Source organism: Pogoniulus pusillus, chromosome 20 (genome assembly GCF_015220805.1).
Source record: "Pogoniulus pusillus isolate bPogPus1 chromosome 20, bPogPus1.pri, whole genome shotgun sequence".
NCBI lineage: Eukaryota > Metazoa > Chordata > Aves > Piciformes > Lybiidae > Pogoniulus > Pogoniulus pusillus.
Genome location: NC_087283.1, coordinates 2,893,680 through 2,912,439, shown reverse-complemented (window position 1 = coordinate 2,912,439; position 18,760 = coordinate 2,893,680). Strand labels below are relative to the sequence as shown.

At 43.2% G+C, this 18,760-nt stretch overlaps 1 long non-coding RNA gene across 2 annotated transcripts in view; it reads left to right on the top strand.

Moving 5' to 3' along the window:
- Positions 1-4,911, top strand: part of LOC135184184 (uncharacterized) — a 59,565-nt gene extending 54,654 nt beyond the window's left edge. For both annotated transcript variants that reach the window (XR_010305884.1, XR_010305882.1), the window contains one exon: positions 3,478-4,911. This is a non-coding gene — a long non-coding RNA (uncharacterized LOC135184184). The remainder of the gene's footprint in view (positions 1-3,477) is intronic.
- Positions 4,912-18,760: the final 13,849 nt, after the last annotated feature.

The window sequence follows — 18,760 nt, the reverse complement described above, 5'->3', positions numbered from 1 at the left end:
AGGACGATTTTTTTTTTTTCCTTGTGAGGGTGACAACACACTGGAACAGGCTGCCCAGAGAGGTTGTGGAGTCTCCTTCTCAGGAAACATTCCAAACCTGCTTGGGTGTGCTCCTGTGTGACCTGCTCTAGGTGATCCCACTCTGGCAGGGTAGTTGGACTGGATGACCTTTTGAGATCCCTTCCAACCCCTAATACTCTGTGAAATAAAGAGAACCCACAGCATAATAAGAGATACTGCTGTAAATTTCACATTATTTGCTATCAGGTAATTTAATTGATAGGAAATTGTATCTTAACCAAACGTTGAGTATCTGAGCTGTGCACCAATGTGTTAGATGCAGGCTGTCAGTTGGACTGAGAAATGCCTTTGCTGATTTGGTTGAAGTCAGGAATTCCAGCCATAAGAAGTTTACATTTCCAGGGCAAAATGATTTCCAGGGTGGATTTGTAGGGAGATAGGTTAACAAAGCTACTACATATAGTATGTTTTGTCCCCATAATCATCTTGCAGAGGACACTTTATTTTGCATATCTGAGTGGTTGGCTTTGCTTTCCATGTAAGAGAACAGAGAGTAGATTTCTTAGCTCAGTCAGCTGTATAAGCAGATTCAAACTGTGCTAGCCTTAACAGGACAGCAGAAACTCACAAACACAAAACTTTTAATCCCACAATACCCAGAATGGAACTAGAAACCAGCAAGTGTTGTACAAGCACCTATGCAGCTGCAGTGATTGGTGATTAATGTTATGGCATTCAAATCAGTGAAGAGAAAGCTGATGGATTTATTCATCAGGAAATGTACCTTCTTTGTCATGAGAGGGTTCATGCAAGGCTGCAGGGTCTTGCTGAGAATCTGTGCTCTGAACTGCTTTCCTTTCAGGGCAGAAACATGGAGAAGGTCATAATCTGAGCTTAATGAGATCATCAGACACTTAAATATGATCACAAAGCAAGAATAATTGCAGTCTTCTGTTCTTCTCTGGTAGTTCGTTGATAGCAGGCCCTAGAATGACAATCACACTGCTCAGACTCTGTCTCCATCAGTGCTCTGCTTCAGTAATGTAATTAAGTATGTGACAAATGTCCTGTTTTATCCATCCACCTCAGTCTTACATCATGTTCTTCCCCTGCAAAGTCATGGTTTCTCTCTGGCACAGAAATCCTAGACAGGGCAGAGAGATGGTGTGGTCATTTCTACCCAAGAGATGGAGGGAGGGAGGGAGTAGCTGCTTCCTAGGGAAGAGTAGCTCCCAGTGAACCCTGCACTGGAAGGACTTTCCAAAAAAGAAGTAAAAGAGAAGTTTTTTGCTTGGCTCCAGCCATTTTTTCCCTTTTTTTGGCATTATAAAAAGGAATAGAAGGAGTGTATGTCCTTGTAAGATCACAAGAGGAACAGCACAGCTCTCTTCTTCACACTCTCCTCTGTGCACAGCCTTCCAGACAAATAGCAGAAGCATGAGAGGTCAGAGTTATTGCTGCTTGTCATAAAATTAAATCAGAGACATCCCTAAGTCAGCAAAAATATTTTCTGAATGAATCCATTTAATCTATGCATGGTCTGAAAAGATCAAGTCTTTATTATGGGAAATGCATGCCACCATAAGAAAAACTCTCCAACCACCTTTCAAATTGAGATACAGTTTAAGGTGTTTGGGGCATATGTTAGAAAGAACAGAAAATAACCTTTATGATTCTTCCTGGATTTACTCTCTGTTTTCTGCCCTTTAGAGAAAAACAAAATGCTACTGGCAGAACAGTCTCAATGACTAAGAAGGCAGATTCAAAAGGAGATGCAAGCAAACAAAAGCTTCACCATGAGACTTAAGCCTATGAATATAAGAAAACTGGAAAGTAAGAGAGGTTCTATGCTCTCTGATAGACAACAGATGTCAAACAAGATACAAAGAAGGAAAGGTGGAACATTCTTAGGGTGAAATGATTCTTCTAATAGCACAACAGAAATAGTTTGGAAGTGTGTAAATCAGTAGCTGATCCAAGATAATATTTTTCACCCCCCCCCCCCCTAAACATTCAAGATCCTCCTTGGGGTACTCCAGCCTTCTACAGATGCAATTGCAAGTGGAACTCTGAGGTTGCACTTGAAGGTTTTCTCTTCTTCCTTCTTGGGGTACTCCAGCCTTCTACAGATGCAATTGCAAGTGAAACTCTGAAGTTACACTTGAAGGTTTTCTCTTCTTCCTTCAAATGGAAAAGACTTGCTTCCTTCAGCAATGCTGAAAAACAACTCCCTAGAGCCCCTAGGATCTATCATAATACAGAAATACAGCAGCATAGAAGCATGAAACCTTCCAGATACTCAGTGTGACACAAGGATTTTCTTTTGTGTTTCTGAAATACACTTATCAGAAGTTTCAGGCAGTGGTTAAGGGGTGTTCTCAGGGAATATGCCACACTTGTGTTGGCTACACGTTTGACAAGCAGATGCAGTTACCATCTGATTCTTTTGTTTAGCAGATGTGAAAAACAGAGATGAAGTGGAAATTGATGTAGAGAGATGGTTTAGGTGGAAGATTACGGTCGGTCTGCTGGCTGGTTGTTGTGATTGTGTGCCTCATTACAGATCTGTGAAGGGAAAATGTGTTTTGACCCTTCCTTCAAGTTTCCTAGAAAGGTTGATTCATTTTGTGACTGGTTTGTGGGCTGTCTGAGAAGCAGTGGGTATGACAGGTGTCTGTGTATGATAGGACTCACAAAGGAACCCTGATAGTTAAATGCTGAAAAGTAATGTGTTGTTCTGGCTTGTGTCCTAATTTAGAAGATCTACATTTAGATTCCACAGCTGCTCCCTCAAGACTTCTTTGCAATGAACAGGTTGCTAATTCTTTATTATGCAGAAGTCTGTGAGTCTTTATGAAATGTTATGATGTATTTTGGGCTTTTTCCTCAAAAACCAAATTACAGTATCACACTATCACACAGTATCACCAAGGTTGGAAGAGACCTCACAGATCATCAAGTCCAACCCTTTACCACAGAGCTCAAGGCTAGACCATGGCACCAAGTGCCATGTCCAGTCCTGCCTTGAACAGCTCCAGGGACGGCGACTCCACCACCTCCCCTGGCAGCCCATTCCAGTGTCCAATGACTCTCTCAGGGAAGAACTTTCTCCTCACCTCCAGCCTAAATTTCCCCTGGCGCAGCCTGAGGCTGTGTCCTCTCGTTCTGGTGCTGGCCACCTGAGAGAAGAGAGCAACCTCCCCCTGGCCACAACCTCCCCTCAGGTAGTTGTAGACAACAATAAGGTCACCCCTGAGCCTCCTCTTCTCCAGGATAATTGTCAGTTCCTGAGTTATTCAGTGTCCAGTGAAAACATCAATGACCATGAGACTTATTTTTCCAGGCAGAGAATCAAGTTCTGGGTTTTTTTTATTGCCTTTGTTGTGGTTTTGGGGGGTTGGGTTTGTTGGCTGTTTCCTAGGTATTTCATATTAGATCTCTTGTGTTTGTTCCTAGGTGTCCCATCCCCTGGCACATAGGTTTTTTGCACACCAGAAGTATATTCCTTACCACAAATGAAGGAATCCTAAGGGATTATGTCCACTCTTCATGTATGCAAAACTGTTGCTGTCAGTGGCATACTGGGGTTGGAAAGAATGTTAGGTCTTTGTCATTGTAGTAGATAGAAATGTCACAGCAGCTACTTGTACTTTGTGAACACCGTTGCATAATGCATAGGAAAAATTAACTATCAATGACAATTCTGTGCCTTGGGGGGAAAAAAATGAAACAAACCAGCAGGTGCTTCTTGCCAACCCTAGATCTCTCAAAGCAGTTTTCTTCTGAATGCCTTGACATTGCACAATATAATCTCTTTTATTATTTTATTCTTAATTTCTTTTTCTTCAGCATTCTAGGTTTAGGAGCTAGATACTAAAGAACAAATGGCTCTTTTTACTTGAGATGAACAACACACACACAAGTCTCCATTCAAGCACTTATTTGAGTAGACATTAGAACATTCCCTCTTACTGCTAGTTTTGAAGACAAGATGAACCTGCTCAGCCATTCAAGGTGTGTTATCATTTATCTCAGCAGTATTAACAGGAGATTTCCCATTAGACTCCAGGATGCTGCTGCATTGTGCATTTCATTTTGGAACATTAAAACATTCAAGATAATTTTTTTTCTGCTGTAAAACAAGCCCTTATTCTGTTGGCACATGAATTAATGACATAAAGAAAGGAAAATGAGCAAATAAAATAGATTAAATAGCTGAAAGATGTCATTTCGATGCCAGTTAGCTCAGTGAAGGCAACTGACTGTAAATGATACCTTTTCTCTTGTACCTTTTGTATAACTTACATATATACATTTTTTATACATATAGATGTATATAACTGCAATGATATTCCTTACTTTCCCAGTTGTCCCTACTGCTAGATAAGGAAAGTCTGTCTGACCCCACTGGAAAGACAACTGAAATGTTTAGTGCCTTGATATCAAAATTAGTGAGTCTCTCCAGGTGTAAGGAAATGGTCAGCATCTTATTATTCTCAGTTTCCAAGTTAAATACTAATACTCTATGAAAGAGAAGCCTCCATGCTTAAATTTCTTTTTCACTACTTCTTTGCCGTTTTTCATTTTCATGTGCTGTGCTTTTGCATTAAAAACTCAGTTTAGGGATAAGTGTTTGCATTTCAGGCTGCCTGACTATTTTCTCTCTCTGCATTCCACCCTCAAGTTCTATTAAAAGCCAGCCAAACCACTCTCTATTTTTGACATTTTGGCTGCAGAACTAAAACATCCATTAATTTCCTACCTGTAGTAACACTGACTCTGGAAAGTGAAGTTAGAACTGCAGGAAAATAAGTTTATTAAATGTTATTTCCAAAACAATGCACCAGGAACAAATTATTATTATTATACATTCGCATTAGAGTAAATTAGAGAAGCAAAATTAAAACGTTTCATAGCACTGGCCTGAAGTAGTTTCATTCCTGTATCGATGGTGTTAAAATTAAGTATTTTGACCAAATTCAGCCTATGCAGCTGCTTTAACTGGGGGAAAGGTTTGTGTGATGCCACTACCATCTTGAGGTAAGTCGCAGTATAACAACTGAATTTCTATGTAGACAAAAAGCCAGATCCTCAGTGCACCTTAGTATCACTCATTCCACCTTGCTCAGTTGTCATGCAGTCAAAAAAATTGTATTATGCCTGCTACTGAACCTAAAAATGCTTGCACAGTAATAGCAACTACTTGCACAGTTGTGTAGCACCATAGAATCATAGAACGGTTTAGGTTGGAAGGGACCTCAAGGATCATCCAGTTCCAATCCCCGGCCATAGGCAGGGACACCTCCGACCTGAACAGCTCACTCCAAGCCTCATCCAACCTGAGCTCGAACATCTCCAGGGAGGGAGCATCCACAACCTCCTTGGGCAACCTGTGCCAGTGTCTCACCACCCTCATTGTGAAGAACTCTTTCCTGACATCTGGTTCAGTGTCCCCTCTGCCAGTTTAAACCCATTACTCCTCATCCTGTCATTACAAGATCTTGTAAATAATCTCTCCCCAGGCTTCCTCTAGCCCCTTTCAGATACTGGAAGGCCACTATAAGGTCTTCTTGAAGCCTTCTCTTGTCCAGGCTGCAGAGCCCAAACTCGCATAGCCTGTCCTCATAGCAGAGCTGCTGCAGCCCTCTGAGCATCTTGGTAGCCTCCTCTGGACTTGCTCCAACAGTTTCATATCCTTCTTGTGTTGGGGGCTCCAGAACTGCACATAGTACTCCAGGTGGAGTACTCTGATGAGAGCAAAGTGGCAGAATCCCCTCCCTTGCCCTGCTGGCCATGCTGCTCTTGCTTCACCTCGGCACACAATTGATAGCCCTTAGTATTGATTAAAAAGGACAGGAGCTAATAATTTGTTTGGATTTTGATGTGACTTCTATGTGCAGTGAAAAAATCCATTAAGAAATGAGAAGTAAAGGATGAAACCCCTCCAAGTACATTGCTGAGACAGAATTTTGTAAGTAAGAAGCTCCTCAGTAGGAGGGTGGTGAGACTCTGGAACAGGCTGCCCAAGCAAGTTAAGGATGCCTCCTCCATGCAGTGTTCCACATCAGGTTTGGTAAGGTCTTGAGCAGCCAAGTCTAGTTGAGAAGTGTACCTACCGTGATGGGGAGGTTGGAGTAGGTGATCCCTAAGGTCCTTTCCAGCCTAAGCCATTCTATGAAATCATCTCATTAAATCATAGAATCAGTCAGGATTGGAAGAGACTGCAAGGATCAGCCATTTCCAACCCCCCTGCCATGGGCAGATACCTCACAGTAGATCAGGCTGTCCAGAGCCTCATCCAGCCTGGCCTTAAATGCCTCCAGGGATGAGGCTTCCACCACCTCCCTCCATCTTCCAGGGTCTCGTCTTCCTCACACTGAGGAACTTCTTCCTAACATCCATTCTGAATCTATTTCTAGCTTTGTTCCATTCCCCCTGGTCCTATCACTCCCTGACAGCCTAAAGAATCCCTCTCCAGCTTTCTTGTAAGCTTCTTTTAGATACTGAAAGGCCACAATGAGGTCACCTCAGAGCCTTCTCTCCAGACTGAACAGCCCCAACTCCTTCAGTCTTTCCTCATAGGAGAGGTGCTCCTGCCCTCTGATCATCCTCCTGGCTCTTCCCTTGTTCTTCCCTAAAACAACAATTTGGTGCTATAATAGTTGAACAATTAAAGAGACCTTTTGCCTAAGGCAACACAGGTGCTCCTATTTATGTGGGAGTGCTGCTAATAACCAGAGTTTTAGAGAAAGTATTTGAATACTGTGTTGATTTATGTGTGATTAGAAGAAAAATTGGACAAAACATCAGTAGGCTTGCTCCTACACCTGAGACTGGAAAGCTACCCTACAGAATTTTCCTGAGAGCACACCAAGTTTAATTCCATCAGCTCAAATATATTGTGTCAATTGCAGAATCAACACTGCAGAATTAACAGGAAGGAATCACTGTGAAGTCATTCAGATTAATTACATTCAGACATTGTATTTTTTCCCCCCTAGAATAAGATAAGAAGACATCCTAAAGTAATAGTTAACGATCACAGCCACACGCTTTCCATGATGGTTGTCAGTACAGCCTCCCATGCTTCAAGCTGTGCTATTGATTGTTGTCTGCTTCCCTGTGCTTTTACTTCTGTGAACTTCAGCTGCTGGAGCTCGATGTCTCCTTAGCCTCGTTCTGCCCTACTTGGCACCTGCACATGTCTGCAGCAGCTCCATTTGACACGCAGTACATCATAGCGGTTGGCTGCGTTACATATCGCAGGAGCTTGGCGCTCTTACAGCGCACTAAGAGGCTTCTGGTTTCATTTCCAGTAACTGCACAGCTCAGACTTTCCCCTCTTGTTTTTAGTTTCAGTGCCATTTCTTTTCTCTTTTATTGAACGTTATTGGCTGTGCTTCATTAGTTACCTAAGCGGATTTCTACTTTTGTATTTAATGCTCCCTGCGAGGAAAATCTTTTTCCACTTAAGTTTTATTTTCTTTCTTTCTTAATACTATGTTGTCCCCTCCTTTTTTTTTTTTCCCCCAAGTTTTGCTAACCTCAGTTTAAATGCTGCTTCTAAAAATAGTCTAACCTTGTCATCCCTTTTTCCTCCTGTTGGATAATGCATGGCACCTTCCACCTTCTATTTACAATATCTTTGACATCATCAGTGGGTAGGGTTGCTTCAAAATCTGTCCTCCCTTCCTCAGGTTCAAAATTTAATCATAGAATCATAGAATCAAGCAGGTTGGAAGAGACCACCAAGATCATCCAGTCCAACCTAGCACCCAGCCCTAGCCAATCATCTAGACCATGGCACTAAGTGCTTTATCCAGGCTTTCTTTCAACACCCCCAGGGATGGCGAATCCACCACCTCCCTGGGCAGCCCATTCCAATGCCAATCACTCTCTCTGACAACAACTTCCTAACAACATCCAGCCTGAACCTCCCCCAGTACAACTTGAGGCTGTGTCCCCTTGTTCTGTTGCTGGTTGTCTGGGAGAAGAGGCCAACCCCCACCTGGCTACAACCTCCCTTCAGGTAGTTGTAGACAGCAATAAGATCACCTCTGAGCCTCCTCTTCTCCAGGCTAAACAACCCCAGCTCCCTTAGGACATTTAATACTTTCCTGTGTGTGTTTGAATGGAATGTGGTAATTTTTTTAACATTATTTTTTAATGATTACAGCAAATTGCTCACAAAACATACCCTCAGATATAGAAGGCTGTGGTATAATGAGAAATTATGATGGGTGTTAGAGCTGTTTAAAACTGCACTGTGATTCCCAGGAGATTTAGGGAAGCTTTTCAACAGTTGGGTCTTGAAGTTTTATTTTCCATTTCAGAAAGGGAAAACTCATTTGAGGCTTTCAGGGTTCAGTGAGTTTGAAATTAAGCCACTATACAGAACTATCATAGCACTTCTTATCCATGTGGAAGCCCAGGTAAGATGATCCAAGCTAGAATTGTATGTCCATAGGTCTCACTTCTCAGGTTACTGGTTTGTGAATTATTATATCAGGGAAGAACTGTAGCATGAATATGGAAATGCTTTTGTAAGAGTATTTGCCAGCCCATCAAACTGTCAGCTGCAAAGCAGGCTGCTTCCTGGACCCTTTGTTCATTGCTCCTGTGCACCTGAAAATGCCCATGTTCTGAACCAGCTCTATGCAGGCAGACTGGGGGTGCTCCTTAGAAGTTTAGAGGTGCCAGTCCTTTGTGCTGAGCCTTGCTGAGGGCATATTCTGCTTTTTTTGAATTCAAGCTTTTATATTTGAGCTGTAGTGAGGAGGAAGAAGAGAAAGCTTATTGTCTATGCCATGCTTTTGTATTATTGGGGTTGGGCAGCCTGCCAGTCTACTCTTCTTTTCTAGCACTTCTTCAACAGGAGTTTGGTGCAAATACGCTGGACATCAGCAGTTTATTGTGGCTACTCTCTGCAGGCAGCTTAGTGCTGAATTTAGCTTGTGCCTAAATGATCACAGAATCACAGAATGGTGAATCTTGAAAGGGATCTCTAGGGATAATGTAGTCCAACATCTCTGCTAAAGCAGGGTCACCCAGAGCAGGTTGCACTTGTCCAGGGGAATTTGGAATGTCTCCAGAGATAACTTCCACATGGTGCTGAAAGGCAGGGCATGAGTGTTTTCCCCAGACATGCAACAGTTTGCTCCTACAGTCAAGAAGATGGGAAGCTGAATTGCAGAAAACCCAAAAGTGCAGGAGTTCAGTAGCTCTGCAAGTGCTGGATTCCAGGACATCCCTCGAAGCTGTGTTTCCAGGAGTCCAGACTGTGACATGAGAAATGTCATCTGACATCCTGTCATTCAGACTGTGGCATGTGTCAGGGAGCTTTAAGACTGTGGGTTGGCACCTGGTGAATGCTTCCAATAGTCACTGGAAGGTGCCAACTACTATCAAGATAAATATTTTGATAGTGGGTGGTACCTTCCCACTATTAGTGACCATTGAGTGGCCTAAATGCTGCAGATAGTGAACACAATGAGTATGGAGTTTCATTTGGTCTAGGCTGGACTTCCAGAGGCTTTCCTCTGTGCATACTCATTCTAATTCAAATTTCAAACTCAGGATGGATCTGGCCAACCTGTGCAATCATATCCAGAACACCATCTTCTGACATGATTATGTATTAGCAGCTGATTTATGCCATAATACCTACACACTTGTAGGTGTGTAGAATGATAGAATGGTTTATGTTGGAAGTGACCTCAAAGATCATCCAGTTCCAACCCCCCACCATAAGCAGGGACACCTCCCACTACTACAGGTGTTTTCTACAGCTCCCTGAGAGGAGACGGAGCCAGGACAGAGTTGGTCTCTCCTCACAAGGAAACAGCCTCAACTTGTGGCAGATTGGGGGAGGTTTGAGCTAAACATTAGGAGAAACAGTCTTCACTGAACTGATTTTCAGACACTGGCCCAGGCTGTCCCAGGGCAGTGGTGATGTGCTCATCCCTGGAGGGGTTTCAAAGCCATGGAGACATGGTGCTGAGGGCCATGGTTTAATGGTGACCTGACATCTTGTATCTTAAATTACTTCCTGTGTAAATGAAGACATATCTGATGAATTTAAGTTCTAGGCTCCCCTGGTATTTGTTCAGGCAGCAATATATGTAGGCTGTGTCATTTGCTGTGCTGCTGGAACAGAGGAACAGGCAGCGACAGCTGTCAGGTGGAGTAAGTGACAGTAGGGAAGACATTTAAGGATCAGCCAACATTGACCACAGCTAGTGGGTAGATTATGGCTTTCTACCAAAATGTGCATGTCTCCTGCTTCTGTGAGAGCAAAATATCCTGCCATTAGAAAATTCCCCATCTGTTCTTTCAGGACCAGCAGTTTCAAGCTCATTAGAAATTTGTCTTATATAACTGAAGGTAACAGAAAAATGTATTATGATTTGCAGCTGTATAGGGAAGTGATCAATGAGTTTTAGACTTAGAGTGAGCATACTGAAAAGAGTGTACAAAAATGTCCAGCTCTACTGATTTTTGGGTAAGGTCACTGTGTTCTTTGTGTATTATGAATTGCAAAAAAAGAGATACATTAAAAAAATATTAGGTTGAACAATAATCTTCACAGAATCACAGCAACATGCAGGTTGGCAAACCCCCTCAGCATCACCAAGGCCAACCTGCAATCCTATTCTACACGATCCGCCTTAAACCATAGCCCTAAGCACCACATCCAAATCACCCTTAAATACATCCAGGCTGGGTGACTCCACCACCTCCCTGGGCAGCTCATTCCAGTCCCTGACCACTCTCTCCATCAAAAATGTTTTCCTCATGTCCAGACTAAACCTCCCTAGTCTCAGCTTGAGGCCATTCCACCTTGTTCTGTCTCCAGTTAACTGTGAGCAGAGCCCAGCAGCAGCCTCTCCACAATATCCCTTCAGGTAGCTGTAGACAGCACTGAGGTCTCCCCTCAGCCTCCTCTGTTTCACACTAACCATCCCCAGCTGCCTCAGTCACTCCTCATAAGATTTTTTCTCCAGGTCCTTCCCCAGCTTCCTTGCCCTCCTCTGGACCTACTCCAGCACCTCCACATCTCTCTTGTATTGCACTGCCCAAAACTGAATGCAACACTTGAGGTGTGGCCTCACCAAAGCCAAGTCCAAGGGGACAATCACCTCCCTGCTGGCCACAGCATTTCTAATCCCAGCCAGGATGCCATTGGCCTTCTTGGCTGCCTGGGCACACTGCTGGCTCACATTCGGCTCCTGTCTATTACAAATGCCAGATCCCTTTCTGCCAGCAGAAATGTTTAGTGTTAACTCAGAAAGTCAAAGGATAGGAGAGTTTGTGTGGAGAAGGCAGTGCTGGCAGTGTGTTCTCTGCAAAGCCATGCTTGTCAGAGCGTGCAGATGTGTTTCTGTAGGAAAGTGACACTGTGCATCAGCAAAGAGATCCCTGCCTTGGTCTCAGAAAGTACTTGCTCTGTGGTGTGTCTCTGTGTGCCACCCAGCTAGTACATCCAGTGGCTTGCTTAGCTGTAATATGTGCAACTACCTCCTGCAAGCCTCTATTTCCTCTACAAAACTATCTCCCTTCCTTAGCTAAAGCCACTTTGTCAGTTCTATACCCTGAACAAAATATTAGCTATTTTTCCTGGAAATAAATTCTCTGGGAAAAACAAAAAGGTTCCCAAACATGAATGAGTACAGCAGAACTGTACAGTTCTAGGGCTGCTCTGTGATCTGAACCTGTGGGAACATTAGCAAGAGCAGGAAAAGCCTGTCCTTTGCTTTAGGTCAGTAGAAGTGAGTGCACAGCACTGCCTGTGCTTCAAAGCTTGTGGGAAATCTATGGATGACAGTCAGAATAGCTCTACAGCTACGTCTGTCATTATTTATTTGCCAGCAACATTTCACATTGCCCTGGATCAGCAAGACAGGAGAGGACAAATTACAACTCTAAGTGATATTCGGGTTTAAACGGGACTTTAACGTGCCCCTTTCCCAGAGATTTACAGAAAGATTGCCTTTGGTCTAACAAACAGGTTTAATTTGGACATTAGGGCACAGACTTATGGCATGGACTGATAGAAATCACGATTTTTTTCTTTGCCACTGTACATTAAAAATGGTCTAAAGTACCCAAATTCTGGGAGATGTTTCCTCATTCAACAAAGTGTGTTTCTGTCCCATGGGAACAGGAGGCATCTTGATTTAACTGCTTTCAGTGCACCACAGTTGTCTCTGGGACTCCTCTACTTAAGCTTCAGCTTAATGTTCTGCATAAGAGATCATTAGCACTCCTGTAAAGAGCCAGTTGTAGAATTCAGTTTAATTATCAAACCTGCTTTCATCATAAATGCTGGCTGGGAGGGTAATAGCTGAAGTTTAAATTAGCAGATCAGTTGGCAAGTACCTTTTTTATGGTAGGTATATTACAGAGAGTTTGATGCAAAGCTTTTCCAAGTCACTTGAGTTCTCTGTTGATGGCAGGAGTCTTTGGCTCAAGCTTTTAGCATCTCCTTTGTGCAAAGCGTCATAGAGGGGTTTGTGTCTGGGTTTGGAGTGGATGTTAGGAGGAAGTTGTTGCCAGGGAGAGTGATTGGCATTGGAATGGGCTGCACAGGGAGGTGCTGGAGTGGCCATCCCTGGAGGTGTTCAAGAAAAGCCAGGCTGAGGCACTTAGTGCCATGGTCTGGTTGACTGGATAGGGCTGGGTGCTAGTTTGGACTGGATGAGCTTGGAGGTGTCTTCCAACCTGGTTAATTCTATGGTTCTATGATCAGTATTTGAACACGGAGGCATCTTAGTTCAACCCAGCCCTAATTCAAACAAATATTCTGTGGAAATATTATGAAAGCTCTGATTAATCTAGCAATTTAATGTTTGTTTAATCAAGATATTGCAGAGATACTTCTGTGCAGCATGATAAATTGCACCAAAATCCAACGTGACAGCAGCTATAAATGATAGCTACCTAAATATTCAAATTGTATTGTAAGAGAGAAGTATAAAGAAAACAGGTACAGTGTTTACTTTTTAAAGCCACCAACACTGTCATTTAATGCAAATGAAATAGACCAAGTTCCCAAATATGAAACTAAATTACTGTATGAATATACATTTTTAATCCTGAGAAGAAACTGTCTAGACTAAAATTCATTGTGATGGTGCAGAGAACAGAAGTGATGGTGCTTGCTGTATATGCTCCCTCAATATGCACAGAATGATTTCCTGATGCATGCCTTTGAAGAAATGCTGAAATTCAAAGCTTTACTGTCATGTGCCAGAGCAGTGATACTTATTTCAGTCTTTTAAGATGCATATTTGCATTTGAACTTCAGTTCATTATGTGAAGTGTTTGGGCTTTCAGATACAAACATTCAGCTTCCTTTGTAGACTACAATACAGCTGTGCAGAAATTATTTCTCTTGCTCTATTCCTTCTTCTAATAACCCTGTGCTGTCATAGTTCTGCAGAGTAAACTTGGGGTAAATTGAGACTTATCAGAAGATCTAAGGAAAATAGTTGTGGTAAGGAGCTCAGGATTTTGTCAGTCACACAAATTTTTCAGTCTGCCTTTCTAATGTCAGAAAATCCTTTTGGTTGGAAAAGAGCTTTTAGATCATCATGTCTGCCAAGTCTCATGCAGCTACCAGGTCCTACAGTTATCCCCCAGTCCAGTTTAAGAGAGACAGAGATCTGCTTAAGAGAGTCCAGCAGAGAGCTACAAGGATGATGATGGGACTGGAGCACTGCCTAATGAGGAGAGGCTGAGGGACCTGGGGCTGCTTAGTCTGGAGAAGAGAAGACTGAGAGGAGATTTAATAAATGTCTATCAATCTCTGAGGGCTGGGGGTCAGGAGGGGGGGACAGGCTCTGCTCACTTGCTCCCTGGGATAGGACAAGGAGCAATGGATGGAAGCTGCAGCCCAGGAGGTTCCAGCTCAACACAAGGCGGGGAATTCTTTACTGTAAGGGTCCCAGAGCACTGGCACAGGCTGCCCAGAGAGGCTGTGGAGTGTCCTTCTCTGGAGACTCTCAAGGCCTGTCTGGATGCATTCCTACATGACCTGAGCTAGATTGCATGGTGCTGGTCTGTTGGACTTGATGATCCCTTTGGGTCCCTTCCAACCCCTAACATCTTGTGATCCTCTGATCCTGTCAAGCCCAGCACAGGAGAAGTGTGTATTCCTTCTGTTATCCATCAAGATCCACTCTGTCCTTTCCTAAGAGGAGAAGAGATTTAGGAAGGGATGCTGAAGACAGAAAACCAAGCTGAAAAACCCACGAGTGATACTGGTGTTGGCACTACTTTTGAAAGAGAGCATTAGGGCAGAGTAGGAAAACCCTTTAGGGTATCAGCAATGTCAGTCAGCTTCCAGCAAAGTGCAGAAGAAAAGGAGAAAATGAATGCATTTCCTCAAATTTTCACATCCCAAAGCTTAAATATTTCAAACCCTGTAGTACCATCACCTCTTCCAACACCTAAAACCCCAGGATCACTCTCAGCTGTCATCATATTATTTCTAATTACTAGAAAAGCATGCTGGCTACAATTTGGGTTTATACTCTTCGAGTGCCTTAAGTGCTTTACAAGAGATGAGTCAGATGCTTTAAGTGCAGCCAGCAGTGATGTGTTCTGTAGTAATTCACAGCAGTGCTGAGACTTTAAGAACTATTATTTTATATTTCTCATAACTGCAGAAAAGCAAGGAGCAGCAAAGAGAAACAGGTACCTGACCCCAGCCACTTTGCCATATGTCTCCTCTCTGAAGAGAGTGACCTGGGCAGTAACAAGTGGAAGAGGGGAGATGTCTGATGTAAAATCCAGCCTGGAAAAAGTGGGGAATAGATCATAGAATCATCCAGGTTGGAAGAGACCTCTAAGCTCATCTAGTCCAACCTAGCACCCAGCCCTGGCCAGTCAACCAGACCATGGCACTAAGTGCCCCAGCTAGGCTTTGCTTGAACACCTCTGGGGATGGTGACTCCACCACCTCCCTGTGCAGCCCATTCCAATGCCAATCACTCTCTCTGCCAACAACTTCCTCCTAACATCCAGCCTAGACTCCCCCTGGCACAACTTGAGGCTGTGTATCCTTGTTCTAAACGTTTATCCTTTTTGTTTCTACATACCATAATCAGCAATTATTTATTCTAATTGGCAGTAAAATCAATTTAATTCCCCAAGCTGGGTTTGTTTTGCTAGCAATGCTATCTGGTAAAAGATTTCCTTGTCACAACTCATCTCACTTTTATTCTTCCTGTTTTCTCCCTCACCCCACTGCAGGGGTTTATACATTGCTGATGGTCATTGTTAGCACTACAGCAGTCTGTAAACAGAGCATAGTAGAGAAATAGAATCAAATTCTCCTCAGTGGTATGTAGTGAAAAGAGAAGAGGTAATGGAAACAAATTATAATGCAGGAAATTTCTTTTAAGCATAAGAAAACAAACATTTTCCCTATGAGGACAGTCATACCCTGGAACAGATTCTCCAAAGAGATGCTGGGTTCTCCATTCTTGGAGACACTGAAAACCTGACTTGAATGCAGTTGTGAGCAACCTGTTATAGCTGATACTGCTTCAAGCAGGGGGGAGAGTCGATTAGACTATCTCCAGAGGTTCCTTCTAGCCTTATCCAGGCTGTGATTCTGTGCTAACACTTCCAGTAGGTAATTTCCTAGCCACGAGTAGCAGCACAGAAATAAAAGATGTAAACATAATACCTACAATTAGTGCAGGGCAATGCCACTAATGTCCACAAAAAGCCATCTGAAACTGTCTGAAATGATGGCCTTTGAAAATAAATTGCTCTCCAATCACCCAGCTGCAGACAATTTTAGTGAAAACATTGCTGAGCTGATATGTGGGCTCATGATGTTGCCACTGGTTTGCTCTGGTTTGCAAACCTTCTATTAATTCCTCAACTGAACCTGCATGGTCATTCATCTTTAGCAAAGCTATTCAAAAGATTTATGAAAACATCATATGAAAATAAGACTAATGTATTATCTGAAAAGGGCATTAATGTTCATGCCACTCACAGCATAAATCAGAGGTCAAATGGTCATTCACATCAGAATGATTAAGGCTCCCTATATACTGCCTTAAATTCATGGCCACCAGCAATTTTTGTTACCTCTGTTGTGAGCTGAAGCACACATGTTCCTGTCACCTGAACCCAATGTTCTGAAACTAACATGATATGGGAAGGCTGCAGCACAGGAAAGGGATTAGCTAAAGATAATCACTACTGTCCTCCTGTACTCAGCACTGCTCAGGCCACACCTTGAGTCCTGTCTCCAGTTATGGGCCTCTCATTTAAGAAAGATGCTGAGGTGCTTGAACATGTCCAGAGAAGGGCAGCAAGGCTGGTGAGAGGGGGCTGGAGCACAGCCCTGTGAGAAGAGGCTGAGGAAGCTGGGGGTGTGCAGCCTGCAGAAGAGGAGGCTCAAGGCAGAGCTCATTGTGGTCTATAGCTACCTGAAGGGAGGCTGTAGCCAGGTGGTGTAGATCACTTCATGCAGGCACCCAGTAACAGAACAAGAGGACACAGCCTCAAGCTGTGCCAGGGTAGGTTTAGAATGGATGTTTGGAGGAAGTTCTTCCCAGAGAGAGTGATTGGCATTGGAATGGGCTGCCCAGGGAGGTGGTGGAGTCAGCATCCCTGGAGGTGTTTGAGAGGAGGCTGGCTGGGGCACTTAGTGCCATGCTTTAGTTAATTAGAAGGGTTAGGTAACAGGTTGAAGTCGATAATCTCAGAGGTCTCTTCCAACTTGGTTATTTCTGTGATTCTGTGAATGCTTTCTCATACAAAACAGAGCTAAGAGATGCTTTTTGTTCTGAGACAGTAAAGCAGCAAAAATGTTACAGTGGTGGCTACTAAGAATACTTTGCAGTCATTTGAAGCAGGTGAAATAGAGGACTCAGGTAATGCAGTACCATAGTTTTAGTGATGAAATTAGGCACTCCAAATCTCAATTTGGAACTGGTTGGAGCACCTCCTCTGTAGGGGACAAGCTGAGGGAGCTGGGGCCATCCAGTCTGGGGAAGAGAAAGTTCTGAGGAGACCTTACTGCAACCCTTCAGTACCTGAAGGGAGACTACAAGAAAGCTGTGGAGGGATTTTTTACAGGGGCTTGTGATAGGATGAGAGTGAATGACTTTAAGCTTGAGGAAAGCAGATTTAGGTTGGAGATCAGGAAGGAAATTGTTTCCAGTGAAGGTGATGACACACTGGAATAGGTTGCTCAGGGAGGTTGTGGATGTCCCCTCCCTGGAGGTGTTCAAGGCCAGGTTGGACGAGGCCTTGAGCAGTCTGTGCTGGTGGGGAGTGTCCCTGCCCATGGTAAGGGGATTGGAACTAAATGATCTTTAAAGCCCCTTCCAGCCCAAACCATTTTATGACTCTATGATTAGGTGAATCACAAGAAATTCCTGAAGCAGAGTTCCTTCCTGCTGTGCCAGACATTAAATTGTTGCAATTTTGCTGCTTTTGTCCTTCATGGTATGAGAAAAATGAAAATACTTCAAGCATATATTATACAGAGGTGAAATAAAAACTTACTTCCAACTTAATGGCTGAGATTTTTGGGAGCTTTGTATTTTTTGGCTGTGCCAAGGGAAGACTTTTTCCAGCGTTGCAGAAATTCAGCTACCTCACAAGTGAAATGCAGTCATCAGAAAGGAAATCAGCAAAGCTGCAAAATTATTGTTGGTAGGAATGTTAAGACTGTAGCTGTGAAATGGCACTTGATAATAGATAGCTGAACTGAACTAAGAGCCAAGAGGCCATGGAAGGCAAGAGACTTATTGATAATGCTTCACTTTTCTTTTTTTGCACAGAAAAGAAATGCCTTTACAAAGGACCTCTTAGGTTTGAGCCATGCAGGGCAAGAAGTGTTTGTTTCCCCAGAGTGCAATATGATTTTACCACTGTAGCAGAGTCAGTTAATTTCTATTAAAAATGCTCTACATACTTTAATAACTACAAATAACTACCTGAAGGGAGGCTGTAGCCAGGTGGGGTTGGGCTCTTCTGCCAGGCAACAAGCAACAGGACAAGGGGACAGAGCCTCAAGCTGTGCCAGGGGAGCTCTAGACTGGATGTTAGGAGGAAGTTGTTGTCAGAGAGAGTGATTGGCATTGGAATGGGCTGCCCAGGGAGGTGGTGGAGTCACCATCCTTGGAGGTGTTCAAGAAAAGCCTGGCTGAGGCACTTAGTGCCATGGTCTGGTTGAGTGGCTAGGGCTGGGTGCTAGGTTGGAGTGGATGATGTTGGAGGTCCCTTCCAACCTGCTTGATTCTATTATTCTAAGCTCCATACTCAACTAAAACCAAAATAATTGTATCTTCATTATTTTTATGCTGTATGTAACGATCATTAAATGCAGCAGCAATAAATTGAAGAAGAGAAAAATGTTCACCCTTCCTTGTTCGCACTCAGACGACATGGACTAAGCATTTTTGACCTCTGAGCAAAAAGTTCTTGGATTAATGCTCTGCTTATAGGAGATAACAGAGTTGAGGGGACAGAAGAAGAAATAAAGAGATATAAAAGCAGGTTAATTAAACTCCCCAGTTAATACCAGCATTTTGTTCTGAAGGATTTCCTGTTACATCTTCAAATGGATGAGAAAATGAAAGACACATTGCTTCACAATCAGAAATGCATGCTTGTCTTTCACTGAGACTATTCTGGTGAGGAGCAGTTATTTATCAAGACTGTTAATGGCTCTTTGATTATAGAGAGGTTTATTTTGCTGCTGCAT